Raw genomic sequence first — 15258 nt, forward strand, 5'->3', positions numbered from 1 at the left:
TTGTCTGTATGGTAAGCAAACACAACAGCCACATAAGCATAGAAGCAGTAGAAGAGATACACAGTTGGCACTTGTTCATAGTGATTTGTGTGGACCTATGCCTAACCTATCTCTAGGGGGAGCTTCTTACTTTATGACATTTATAGATGATTACTCGAGGAAAGTATGGTTTTACTTTCTCAAGCACAAGGATGAAGCGTTTAGTGTTTTCAAAACGTTTGTGACACTTGTGGAGAATCAGAGTGGCAAGAAGCTTAAGCTTAAATGCTTACGCACTGACAATGGTGGAGAGTATGTTTCAAAGGCCTTTCAGGACTTTTGTGAGTCAAAAGGTATAAAACGTGAACTTACTGCTCCTTACAATCCTCCTCAAAATGGTGTTGCTGAGAGGATGAATAGGACCATACAAGAGAAGGTCAGAAGTATGTTGTCTAATGCACAACTGCCAAATGGGTTTTGGGCTGAAGCTGTATCAACAGTTGTTCATCTTGTAAATAGATCTCCTAGCAAGGTTTTGCAGAAGGATGCAATTAGAATGAAGGGAAATCTATCTCATGCAATGTTCCCTCTTCCGATCAAAACATCCGACATTGACTTCAAGCTCTCTGCATAATGAACTCTCTCAACACTTTGTCAGGATACTCAAAATGTTGGCTTCTAGCCTTGTGTATATTTTTGAAGGGAGGGGCAAGTACTCAAAGCTTTCAACCCATAATCACCCGTCTGCATGCTTTTAAAACGAGGGGCAAGAACTCGAAGCTTGCAACCCATCGTCACCCTTTTGCAACACGTCGATGTGCAGAAACGTGAACAATAAGACTAACACAATTATTTCCTGCTTTGGTTCAACCATCCGAAACTCTTCCGTTTATGCTAGCAAGAAGTTGCCCCTACTCCATAAGGTTCTCTCTTTGGATGAGTACAAACGGACAGCTCACAATAGAAACCACTATTTTAGCATCGTGTTTAGGGTGTTGACGTTAGACATGAAGAAGGGAAGGAGAGGCTACAAATTTGAAAGGCCTCTTTGCTATGCAGTAAAGCGGCAAAGATGGCTACTAGAGGAGCTTCTCAAGGAGTATCACGGCCCTCGTGGGGCAATAGAATACCACCGTATGAAAAACTCATCGCCTTGCTTTCATGCAAGGATTTCATTCACGTCTTCACGTGAAGTGTGAAGTGGTAATAACTCACGTTATTAACACCCCATGGGAGTGTTAATAACATTAAATTCACATTGACTTGCTTAAATCGGGAGTTCTTGTTTGCTCATCAGGATATTTGATTTGCTCGACGGGCCCCCTTAGTAGCCTGACATGCTCAAAATTGCGTCAAAATTTTCAAAGAGATGCCAAGTTTGGAGGGGCCTATATAAACAATGGCCCATCCTCTCAGAGACCCCTTTTGGCACACTCTCTAGAGTCCTCACCAGAGCTAATATTTGAGGTTTATCCTTGGCTTTATCATGTAAAATTTTTGCGTCTTTTTTTCACTATAAAAACGTCCACATATATTTACCTTCCTTAGAAGCAGGTTTGTGTAAGAAGCATTCTCATGGAGGGTTTACGTGGTGCAAGTGCTTGGGGCTCATTTCTATTGTTGGGATGGAGCGCTTCTCATCACTACACCAACATACTTGTATTTTATGACTAGTTACGTCCCTTGGGTGTCTATCCGTCGCCTGGAAATAGGTTTGGGTAGGAAGCATCCTTATAGAGCGTTTAGGTGGTGCAAGTGCTTGTGGCTCATTTCTATTGTTGGAATGGAGTGCTCCTCATCATTACACCAATTTAACACTATTTTACTTTTTTTTTAATGCCTACATATCACCTTTGTTGGGGTATTGATGTTTCCCAAAGGGCCCTTGATGCTTCTTGGAGGGTCCCTCATGTTGCCCAGAGGGCTTGAAGAGCTAGGGCTTTATATCAGACGGCCGCCGGAGCACCAAGGCTGTTGCCCGGTGGAAAAAAATGACTCGACCGTCTAGTACCCTTCAAATCACATGGTCCTTTTTTGTGAATGTAAAGAATTGTGAATTGATAATTTTATTAATTAACATTGTGATCAGAGAAAAAAAGACATAATTATGTGAATATGAACTTTGCACACTAGTCCCTTCATTTACCCCGTTGTCAACAATCAAGGCAGGCGATGCGATCACCTGCGTTGAGTGCGCTACTTTTTTTAAAAATAGCACTGATGTTTAGCATGAGACTCCTTCTGTGCAATTGTGTAAAAATTCGCTAAATTAATAAATGCCCTTGTGGTTTGAGACCATCCAATTTTGATAAAGGGCAATGGCTTAGATCGCGCCAAGTGGTCGCTTCCAGGCTCAAGAACACAAAATAGTACAGTAGGCTCACCAAGGAGTCAGATGGAAACGATCGCCGCCTTTGCATGTCTCTCTGAGCTTTGATCTCTTGCCCTCGTATCCCCCCCCCCCCCCCCAAAAAAAAAAAAAAAACACCCCAAAAAAAAAAAACCGCGACACCTATCTTGCTTCATGCCTTCATCTCTCTGCTAGTGCTGGCCTTTTGCCATCCTTAGCTCCTCAAATCAGATCATCATCCGGTGCCATTGGTAGCCCCTGGAAGCACGTCCCCTCCAGCTGCTGGAAGAGCGGAGGTAGAGACGGGTGTGAGGTGGGGTGGGTCCCCCTGGTAGTTGCGCCAGAGCGGTCTCTTTTTGGAGCTTCAAGCGCTTCACCCCACAATTACCTCCATCCATGCCACATCTTTGGCCCAGGTCATGATCAGGATATTAATGCCGTGGAGTTTAGCAGAGAATCTACAACATGCCAACCCCTAAACATCTTGCATAAGAACACATGCCTTCACGAGCTTCACAATGCAACCAAAGATGATTGCATCTGGAGAAAGGACCTTGTGTGTGTGATGCAAAGACCGTGCGTGTGTGTGTGTGTTGCACTTGGGAAAAGGACAGTTTGTGTGTGTGTGTGTGTGTGTGTATGATATTCCTCGTGAGAGAGGAGAGAAAAAGAGATAGAGAGAGAAGATATTCCTCGTCAAAAGAGGAAGAGAGAGTGAGAGAATAATATTTGTATGACTTCTGCGTGCTTGCTTTTCTTTTTTCAATCAAGCAACGAAGATTCTATTCAAAAGTGAATTTTTCAAAAGCCTACATGCCTTTTTTTTTTGGTAACTATGATATTAAAATCAAGAGAAAATTACCAAAATACCCCTCAAATTTGTGGAGATTCCCAAAATACCCCTTGAATTTAAAAATTCCCAAAATACCCTTGTATTTATCTTGGTTGGATTCTTCAAGATTTTCCAATCTTTATTCTTGTTTGACAATTGATATCCGTTTTTGAGTGTTTAGCATGTAATTTGTCACAAATTACCTCTCAAAGAAAGGCAATTATGTCTAAAAATAATGAAGCAATTTCGTCTCCAAAGCCTACATAACCAACTCAAATGCTAATTTTAGAATCTTGTATGATATACAATCACTCTTCTTATGAAAAGCTACCAAAAACAATTATTTTTGGAGAAATTTACTCTCACAACTAGGGGTATTTTGGGAATTTTTGAAGTTTGAAGGGTATTCCGGAATTTCCACAAATTAGAGGGGTATTTTGGTAATTTTCTCTAAAATCAATAGGAGCGATTATACTTCCCCCCTTGCTCGTTGCATTCCTGTATCCCAAAACATGCCGATTATTGGCCGAAGATAACATCCTGCAACAGGCTCGTCGCTCACTGCCTCTACTTAATTTTGGCCTTTGTTGCCCATTGATCGCTTGAGCACCATCCTTGACTTACCCCTAACAATGGTTATCAGGGTGCTTGCCTCTCTATAGGTGGGGGCTAGCACATCTTTTCAAGCTATAACAAGCTGCTCGCTGCATTGAGCGTGTGCGCAGTGCAGCGGGCGGTAGAGATGCTACCGTAGAGCGAGCTGATACAGGGTACGATGACGCGTTGGCTACGCGTTGACTTATATTTTTGTCAACCTGTTGTGACGCAATGGGGGTGACTGAAAACGGGCTGGGGGTTAGTGACGAGGCTTGGGGGTTGCTTACCACGATGGCAAGCGCCCCGATATCTAGTCAAATCACTAAACTGCCTGTGTCATGTAACAACACTCACATCCAACTACTTTTCATCAGCCTACTGCATACGGCTCTCGACTCCCTCTAACACTTGATTCCCACATTGCCTTCATTGCCTATCCCCTTAGCCACTTGCAGTTTGCCACGACATATGTGTGTGTGTGTGTGTGTGTGTGTGTGTGTGTGTGTGTGTTGGGGAGAGAGAGAGAGAGAGAGAGAGAGAGAGAGAGAGGGGGGGGGGGGGGGGGGGGGGGGGGGGAATATGGAGAGATTCCCTTGAAAGTGCCATTTAAAATGAATTTTCCCACCTACTTTGGATTAAATATGAACAACTAGTATCAAACGTGTGTGTGTGTGTGTGTGTGTGTGTGTGTGTGTGAGAGAGAGAGAGAGAGAGAGAGAGAGAGAGAGAGAGAGAGACATGAGGAATCACACCAGTGTCGGTGGAGCAATCCTACCATTTTTGCTGCTCTACGCGTCTTATCTTTTTTACTTCGTTAGTGTAGCAGCCTCTTTTGAATTTTGAAGCTCTCAAGCCTCCACGTGGTAAGAGCTTTTTCTACTATTTTTAATCGTTATTACATAAATTAATCAAGGTAAAACGATTTTATGGCCTTCATCAGTCGACTTGTCAAGACGTGCAACTGTTCAAATATTCTTGCTCTAAACTACCCTCTTTTGTCTTTCTCATCGCAAACTAATAAATCGTCAGAATTGCAGCATCTCAATGAAAGCAGGGGATCGTGTTCCTTTGTTCTTTCTTGGTACCTTCACAAAAAAACCACAAGATGGGTAATCACTTCGAACGCGTCGATTGCAGGATGTTGGCAAGAAAGCTCATCAATGTTATTCTAAGCATATGCAAGCAGAAGTCCTTTCTCGAATGCAAACATCTATGGAAGCAAGCACCTATGCTAGCATCTTGAAAGCCTTCGTAATATGCTGACATGGGTGAGAGAATTTATGATGAGAGTGCTAGTCAGTCACAAGCTATTCAGAAACAGGTTGTTCTTGGCAAGGCTTTGCTTTATATGTATGCCAAATGTGGTGCCCTTACAATGTCCACAGAAAGGTAGCAAATCCACTAACAACCCCAGGAAAGAAGCAATACTCGTGATACACATAAAGCATGAGAAGTTCTCATGTCCGAACTATCATCACTATTACAGATAAGCCCAACATGGCTGTTTCAACGAAGTACTTTGTTGTTCTCACGGGATAGCGAAGGCCTCTTTCCAATTGTCCCAATGCAATCACTTACGCTTGCACATTGCAGGTGTGTGGTCTTATGAAAGACGTTGACATGGGTGAGAGAATTCATGATGAGATTACTAGTCATAGACTATTTGCAAATTATCGTGCTTTGCTCGATGTTCTCATGAAAGCATGAAAAGATCCTGATGGGCATTCTGTTCCAAAATGTTGGGGTGCGTTGAGTGCACAATATGCCCATCAAGAACCTTTTGTAACATACCAAAGCTTCCGTGCCGCGATTGGTCGATATGAATGCCAAATGTGGTGCGCTTGACAAAGCACAAAAATCGCTTCCTGTCTGGAATGTCGGCACTGATTGCGGGATGTGCGCAACGAGAGTAGGGCTAGAAAGCTCTCGGCTGTTTTTAGCAGATGTGAAGCGAGGGCCTCTCTTTGGATGCAACCTCTATGCAAGATGCTGATATGGGCACAAGATGATGATATGCGCTTGAGAAAGCACAAAAATTGCCTCAAGAGCTTCCCGTATGGAGTGTTGGCATTGATTGCGGGATGTGTGCAATGATGCAGGGCTAGAAATCTCTAGGCTGCTTTCAAAAGATGCAAAGCGAGGGCATCTCCAGATGCAATCACCTACACATGCATCATGAAGGCATGTGGCTCTACGCAAGATGCTAATATGGGCACAAAACTTAACAGTTAGTCAGACACTGTTGAAAAAAGTTGTCGTGCTTGGCACTGTCTTGCTGGATATGCATGCAAAATGTGGTGTGTGTGAGAAAGCATCAAAAGTGCTTGAGGAGCTTCCTGTCCGGAATGTCGCCTCTTGGAATGCACCGATTGCGGGATTATTTTGTTAGTCAGAGGCTGTTGAAAAAAGATGTTGTGCTTGGCATTGTCTTGGTTGATATGTATGCCAAATATTGTGTTCTTGAGAAAGCACAAAAAGTGTTGGAGGAGATTCCTGTCTGGAATGTCACCTCGAAGGAATGCTCTAATTGTGGGATTGTGCAACAAGAGCAGGGCCAAAACTCTCCAATTCCAATCACCGACACATGCATCTTGAAGGCATGTGGCTCTACGCAAGATGCTAATATAGGCACAAAAATTACATTGTTGAAAAAGATGTCGTGCTTGGCACTGTCTTGGTCGATATGTATACCAAATGTGGTGCGCTTGAGAAAGCATAAAAATTGCTTCAGGAGCTTTTTGTCTGGAATGTCGACAATGATTGTGGGAAGTGCACAATGAGAGCTGGGCTAGAAAGCTCTAGACCATTTTCAGCAGATGCAAAGCGAGCGCCTCTCTCTAGATGCAATCACCTACGCATGCATCTTGAAGGGGTGTGCCTCTATGCAAGATGCTCGTATGGACACAAAACTTCACAATTGGTCAAAGACTGTTTAAAAAATTTGTCGAGCTTGGCATTGTCTTTCTTGATATGTATGCCAAATGTGGTGTGCTTGAGAAAGCATAAAAAGTTCTTGAGGAGCTTCATGTTTGGCATGTTGCCTCTTGGAATGCACTGATTGCAGGATTATATTGTTAGTCGGAGGCTGTTGAAAAAAGATGTCGTGCTTGGCACTGTCTTGGTCGATATGTATGCCAAATGTGATGTGCTTGAGAAAGCACAAAAAGGATCTCTAGGCTGTATTCAACAGATATGAAGCGAGGCTTACCCATGTGGGTCAAACATCAAGACACCCATAGCCTCGTTCCACTCATCAGAGTTTCTCCATTTCCCATTGGCGACAATCGATTCCTTACTTTCTTGTATGATCTCTGTGAACCTAGCTGTTTCAAGGGCGTTCCCAAAGAGTCGATAGTTTTGGCCTTTGACATGTGTTAAAAGTAGAAGAATCTAACAATTTTCATACTAATAAGCAGCGGTTGGCTCTTGAACACCTTCGCACCCAAGAAGAGATTGTTCTTGTAGAACCCAATCTTCCATGTCTTTGAGCCCATTTGCAAACCTTTCCTGCCAAGCCATAGATCGTTGGACAGTGAGGGAGGTCATCACTTTCAGTTTTGCATTACAAGCATCTATCTGGAACAATACCATTGGCTAGGACCTTCACACTAGTCAGTAAGGATCTCAAAAGTACCTTTCATAGAAAAACCTTCATCCCATGTGGCCATTGTGGGCACCATATGTTCTTTATAATTGTCACCCATCTTGATTCCAACCATTTCTTGCCCCACTGCTTGTTCAAGGGGGAGAACCAATCCAAGGAGACCATGATGGTGTTGGACACGTCCTTGGTATGCTCTTTTAGGAAGTGTATGTTCGTGGGCCACAGCCATGCTTTTCACTCAAACCTAGACTGAGAGGTCAACAAGCATCAAATGTCTAGCCATTATAAGACTCTATTGGCTAGCAATCTTTCAGCCCCACTGAGATGGAGCTGGGAGGCCAATTGGTCCGACCCTTTCCAACCTCTACTGCTACTGTCCCAAAAGTGGCCCAATCATTATAGTCCTTTGTTATTCATCCTTTTGGCCACTTCCCTCCAAAAAGGGTTCAACAGGATGCTTCCTTAGACTCCAAGGGGACCAACAAGTTATCGAGTTGTGAAAGTACCTAGTTATCTCTCGCCATTCCAAGGCCCCTCCATTGATCTGTTACTCTTTTGAACTAGCTGGCCCATTGTGCCCCCAAGTTTCAGATTACACTAGTGAGGGGCAAGCAACTTGTTGTGCATCTCCAGCCCTTTCCAATGGCCACCTTGCGAACTTTATCCAGATCTAGTTGCAATAGTATACACTCTTTCTTAGAGAATGATGCATACTCTTATGTCGACCATTGATGCCAGAATGTTATCATAGATTGATCTTCCCTTGATAAACCCATGTTGATGGGGGGTGATGACCTTGTTCGGGAGGGGAGAGAGACTAAGGGCTACATTTTTGGCAATTATTTTGTATGCCACTAACGTCATAGTTATGGGATGCCAATGCTTCAACTGGGAACAACATATTTTTTTGGGGATATGTTTGATGAGGCCTCTTTTGATGCTCAAGTCAAGGGCTCCCTTGAGCAGAGCTTGGTTAGCCATTCTTGTGATTAGGGACTTAAGCTCATCTCAAAATTCTTTGGAAAACTCCGTAGTCAAGCCGTCCCATCGAGAAGACTTCTCTTTGCCAAAGATTGCATTGCGAGAGTGAATTCCTCCCCAGAGAACACCTTCTCCAAGAGGTTGGCGTCTTAGTGGGACACCGTTTTTTTGACACTTCCAAGAAGATTAGCTCTAGCTTCATCCACTTCCAAGAAGTGGGCCTCAGACTGGCCAATGATCTATCATAAGTAGTCTAGCAGTACTGGACTAGCATCAATTGAGCCATTTCATCCGGGCCCTTAACCCCATTTCCTTTTGCATCAGCAGAGAGCGAGTGGATGATGCCCCAATTTCTCTTGACTTTAAGGGCCCTAAAGAAGTGAGATTGATTAGCCTCCTCTAGCTAGATGAAGGTTTCTTTGGATAATATTCCTACCTCCTCACCTCCTTTAGTTGTCGTTCGGTCAAGTCACATTTTGCTGCAAGCCACCTTTTATGCTCAGCTTCAGAACCCGACCCTTTGGGTCTTTTGGTGATTTATAGCTCTACTTTGTCAGCAAGTTGCTTCAAGTGCTCTTTGTGGTGTTTGTTCCTTCTAGAACATGAAGTCTTGATTTTTAAAAAAAAATTCTTGAGAAGATATCGTAGGCCCTAGGGGTTGCCAAATCAACATCTTTATGAAGCTTGCTCATAGATTTCAAGGTCAGGATTTTGAAGACAAGGTCTTTGAAAAGATGAGCCCTTGTCGTCAATAGCTTCTTTGACCCTCGGGGGCAGTGACCTTCTGTTGGCAGCTAAAACAGTCAAACCAATGAGAGACGGGTGCCCTTTGAGTGGACCCCTTCATTTTTGAGTCCCAAATTTTGATGTCCATTATTTGTCAAAAAACTTTTGTAATTATATGAGAATCTATGATGTTATTTAGATCATCTTGAGTCTGTCTGCGCTACATTGAATTGTAAAATTTGTAAATGAGTCTGAGCCTTGTAAAGTTGGCCACTAGCCAAGAGAGCCTTAGATATAAAGCTCATTTTGTAGAGTGAGGAAAGGGACACTTATCATTATCAAAGTTAGAGTTTGAAGCATACGGTTGAGAAGGGCTACTCTCATGCGCCTTGTAATCATCATATCTTGAGCTTTGGTAATCACATTTTGATTCTGAAACTTGCAATGTGCTCCTTGTTCTTTCTTTCAAGTATATTCATTGTTGATTTTGTTGTGGTTTATAAATACGTGTTAGTAGGATAAATCTGCTATTTTGAGAGCATTAATGACTATTTTTTGACATTCCGAGAGTGTCCCTAGACCCTAGGGAGACCTTTCTAGTATGTTCTGTTGTAGTTTTTAGGTCCTTGATCATGATGGATCATGATTTTGGCATCTCCTTAGAATGAAATTAAACTTGATAGGTTAGTGCCCCTAAGTGTCTTAGACATCCTCCCAAAGTTTCATAGCATTTGGACTTCGTTCGTTAGGTGGTGAGTGACCTAGTCATAGCTTTTTACTTATAGAGTTTTGATTTTTTTTTCCAATTCATGTACACTGTAGAAGTTAGGAATCTAGACATGTGATTTAGTACTTGGTAGAGGCTAGAAGTCGGGGACTTGCTAGGTCTACTCTTGAGAGATATTATGAGTTGTGAGTGAGATACAAAAGCGTTTCATTATGCATATTATTTGATGCTTTGAAAGTAGTGCTCCAAATTTTGTTTTCTTCCAATTTTGCACCGTTTAGTCATAGGATTCAATTCTGCAATTATGAGTAGGTTAGGTAACATCAATAATCATCAAATTGAGCAAAAAGGATCATGGAAAAAATTGCCAAAACCTTATTTTGATTGCCGAGACCATAAACTTTGAAATTTTAGAAATCTGATGGCTGAAGGTTAAAAAGAAAATTCAAACCCAAAAATAAATGGGTAAAGGGGTCAACCAAGTTAAAGAGAGCTGATCTGGAAAGTTTAAGGCCAAAAAGTGCAGGAACATGGATCACAATCCATGACCCCTAAGACAATTTGGGCAGAAACCGATACCAGAGGGTTCTCTTGGATTCCAAATCTCCAGATTCACACTTTTGGTGGGAAAATTGACACTCAAAATTCACTCAACTCAAGAAATCGAGCAAAAGACACAAAAACCTTGGAAATAAACAAAACTTGGGTTTTTTTGACTTTTTGGTGTCCAAACTCAAAAATAATTGAATCTGACCTTTACACTAGGCATACAATATAGCTGACCAAATTTCATGACCAGATGAGGTGGAACATGGATCACGATCCATGATGTCCTGAAGGATCTGAGGCTGAGATTTAGGCAGTGAGTAGCTAACATCATTGTGACAACTTTTGTAAAGGTCATCATAGTAGGAAACAACAAAAAATTGACCAAAACACCAAAATACAAGTTGCAAGTAAAAAATCGCGAGCAGCCACAAAATTTTTCTTTTGGCCAAGAGAAAGGTTTTCAAATCCAGAAATAAATGGATAGGTAAAATCCATAGACCTCAAGTAACCACCAGAACAAGTTTGGAGTTTAGACATGGTGGAACATGGATCACAATCCATGTCCCCTTGCTAGATTTTGGGATTGTAACCTTACAGACTTGTAGCAGAGATCAACACAAACAACTTATCCAAGAACAGGGATACCAAAAAACTTCAAGAAGAGGCTCAAACAAGGTCAGAGTCAATCAAGACTAAAAACCACAAAAGAGACCGACAAAGCGACTTTTGGGAGACCTAAGGGGATCAAAACAACTAAAATCCATATAACACGGATCAGGAGACTATGAGAGACCTGTGTACCAAGTTTCAGGTTATTCTGGCATTGGGGTACATGGAGTGCGATCCATGATCCCTTGACACAGAAAAAGCACAGATTGGCACCAGAGTACCACTAGTCCCTAGTAGCATAGTGATGTTTTCAGAATTCAATTTGGAGTTGATTTGTACATGTTACAAGAAAAATAGGGATTTGTGTCAAAGTTCGATAAAATCTTGATTCTAATAGATTTTGACTAGCCCAACGGCTGTAAAGCTATAGCCACCAAATGATTTTTGTACAAGTTCTGGGAGTCAGAATTGCAGCAAGTTGCTTTTGATCGAAAGGTTGAATGCACCATAAAAGGTAAAACGGCAGGAAAGCGGCCAGGAAAGCCTTATCAAAGTAGAAACCTTAGCATTAGAGACCAATCAAGCCATATTTCAACCAAGGATAGTGTCAATCAAGGGACCATACCTACCTTAGAGCCAATCTGTCAGATACTTTTTCAGAGAGACCATATACCTATATGGATGAGGGATCTAAAAGTGTGAGTTTCAAGGAAGAAACCAAAATGTAACTTGCACCAAACCTGAAACTTTTGCACCTGCAATATCAATTTGAAATGAGTAGGGTGCTCAAATCTATAAAGACGGTATGGATCGTTACTGTGTTAAAATTGAAGAGAGGCCTAGTGAGCTTAAGCTCGTAGTGCCCGTAGATTATAGTGGCGATTGACATTTTAATGAAGAGGGAAACATGTATGTAGTTGTGCTTAATCCCTTTATCATGGACAAGTGGTTATTAACCGCCACAAAAGAAAAGGTTGACGTAGAGCTTGAGGAGAATCCGCCGAAGCTAGACATTCTTAATGTCAACCTTAGATTAGTAAATATGGCTACTCATGTCAACACTGACAACACGCATATGGGCCTATATAAGTATGATATGGAGAGAAAATGCTCTATTATAGGTGTGAGGAGCGCAATGCCACTTCTTCTTGATATGGTAAAGGATTTTTCTTATGAGAACATTGTTACAATCCTTTCTAACAAATATGGTCTAGATTTTGACCATACATACATATCTTTAATTGAATACTCTTAATGTCAAGAATGGCCTAATCATAGTCATAATGTAGCTATGGTTTCACAAGAGGAGTCTACATCACATAAGTTGGAACGTGCTTTCTACAGTGTTTGAAGGAATTCATTCCAACAAGCAAGCTACACACTCATTCAATCGACCACATCTCTTTGAACCTAGACCAATGGGATTCTTGGATTCGCAAGTTCTTATGTATTGAGGTAGTGAAATCCTAGGCACGATTTTCAGCACAAGGGTATCATAGATTATAGCCAAAAGTCGGGATGTAAGACTCAAAGGAAGAGTGATTGACCGAACCCCTTCCAGAGCACCTGTCAGTGGTTATGAGACGAGAGATGCAATGGTAAGAGAACCTAGAATGATGAGAATGGTAGCAAAAACTCAAAGAATGTGACCTTCTCAAGTGGCTAAGTGTGTGCCATAGAAGTATAGTGGATCTGGGGCCATACGCGCATGTTTCTATTTTTAAGCAAGTCTTAAGAGTAGAACAAGTAGCAAATTTCCACACACAATATGAGGGATTTGGGTTAACATTGGAGGGAACGATGTTGACTTGGTTATTCCAACCACTAAATAGTAGGGATTTCTTGAGCATCAATCAACTCATACGAGAGTTTGTCGAGAAATTCTCTAAGAGGGGAATCAAGCACAACACGGTTTCTCAAATCTATGCCTTCGAACAAAAAGAAAATGAAAAGGTGAAAGAAGCTTCACTTTGCTTCAAGCAATACCTCAAAAGATGTCCAATACAAGAGTTCTCGTAGGACAATTGATTATCGGTTCTCTTTATTGAGGGCTTGAGAAAAGAAACTCTAAAAAATGACTTACACTTAAAGGCATGCTCAACATCTGAACAAGTCACTAGGGAAGCATTATACCTGGTTGACAATTGCAAAACATACAGGGATGGTAATGGAAGATGTGAAAATAAACACTAGTAGTGCCTCGTCTACCACCAGTGAGTCAACCGCAAAATGTAGTTCTCCGGCTTCAATCACACAAAATGTAGATCAACTAGGCGAAGAAGTGGTCTGTAGGATGAATTAGACCTATAGACAAAACCCCAAGTGAGGCCGCAAGCTATCGATGCTCCAAGAGTGTTGAAGTGGTGTGTCATTGAGCAAAAATACACGAACCATGACAGTAGTGAGTGCTTCTATAACCAGAATTACGAGAGGGAAAGGTCGTATGGACCGCGGACAGTACAACAATTACCACCACCTCCAAGATATCAGATCGGACCCAACAACACAATACAAGGAGGAGACAAAACACAACATGTGTTGGGGAAACAATCGCCTTTGCCTCATGATAATCGGGGCCATTGTGTGTTATACGCAACCGGCGGTGGAGTCACTCATAACTCAGCCGATGATGCCATCAACTGTTTACTATGAGGACCCAATCAAAATGTATGCAGAGAGATAGAGGGTGTAGCTTACGTCCTTGAAGAAAGTCCATTTTGGGCTAGCACTAATGAAGCTCTTGAGACCTTCATATGTGGCTCAAACTTCCAAAAATCAACACACAATGGATGAAAACTCACTCATGTTCATAGTAAACCAGAACTATAAGCTAGAGGATATCTGCCTAGGGTATGCCAACCAACCGGGGCGCCACCAGTAGCCCGACCAGAGCACCCATGCTATGAATGTGGAGGCAACCATTGGGCACGAGAGTGTCCACATAAAGGTTAGCACACTAAATTTTTGGGATTTTGTGATGGATGTGGGAGAGATCACTTGATTCAAAACTGCACGAAGAATCCTGAAAACATAGGGAAGGCAACTATCAATGTCATTGGAATTTTACCATGCATGAGGGGATCCGAGTCGAAACCAAAAATTCCAGTCAAAGTGGTTATAACTAGAGCTCAAGATCACGAAGCATCAATAAATCAATCTGTGGCTGATGATTTGAAACTTCTCAAACAAACCAAATTTGAAAACGGGTCGGTTAGGACTCATAGAAAATTGTGGAAAGCTAAACGAGACAAAATAAAAGCAAAGAGGCCAAAGGAAAAGAAAACTTTGGAAACGGAATTAACCCAAACAAAGGAAAAACTTAGACCTAAACAAGAGAGCAAGAAAAATGAAAAAGGGATAGAAGAGTCGAAGACTAACTCTGGTGGATCACTCTTAGTGGAAAAGGTGAACGAGCATTTAGATGATATGTTGCAAGCCTACGAAGCGAGATTGAAGAACAATCAAACGTTGGAACAAAGACTTTTGACCTATCCACATCTGAAATTTGAAACCAAATGGATGGAGATGTGCAAAACCCTCATAGAAGTGACTCAAGCTCTAATACAGCTGAAAAGTTTAAAAAATCCTGAGCCAGTAATGCATAAGCTAGAAAAGGTAAAACTGGGGGCTTATGAGGAAACTAACACATGTGAACAACTTAAAATCCAAGGATTCTATGATTGTTGTGGAAGAGATCATCTAATCATACATTACAATCAAAATATTGACAAAAAAATCAAACCTGAAAAAGAGGATAAGGAAGAACCAATATGGACTACGGGGATTGTAGCGAACACCACGGATAAGGCCAAATCCCCGGAGATGTAGCGAATTCCTGAAGTAGACAAGCCATGGCCTCAATCACTGTGAAAAATAATCAAAATAAAAAAAGACCAAAGTGCCACATTGCTATCAGCACCAATCCTTGAAATTAACATTGACTATGAGATCTATCTAAGAGATATTCAGCCATTGTATGGCAATGGAGGCGGGGACACAATTTTTTGGCGAGCATTTTTTAGCGAGCACTTTTTAGGAATCTGACGAGCAGATTCAAAGAAGATTCTTTCTCCGTTCTGAACTTTCTTCTCTCTCTTGGGTCTCTCTCTTGGGTCTCTCTCTCTCTCTCTCTCTCTCTCTCTCTCTCTCTCTCTCTCTCTCTCTCAGGTATGTGTGTGCTCCGAAGAGCAAATTCCAAGAAGATTCTTTCTCCATTCTCAACTTTGTTCTCTCTCTTGGGTCTCTCTCTCTCTCTCTCACGCACACACACACACACACACACACACACACACACACACACACAC

The sequence above is a fragment of the Adiantum capillus-veneris genome, chromosome 6 (assembly GCF_014529385.1).
Source record: "Adiantum capillus-veneris isolate H3 chromosome 6, ASM1452938v2, whole genome shotgun sequence".
NCBI classification, from domain to species: domain Eukaryota; kingdom Viridiplantae; phylum Streptophyta; class Polypodiopsida; order Polypodiales; family Pteridaceae; genus Adiantum; species Adiantum capillus-veneris.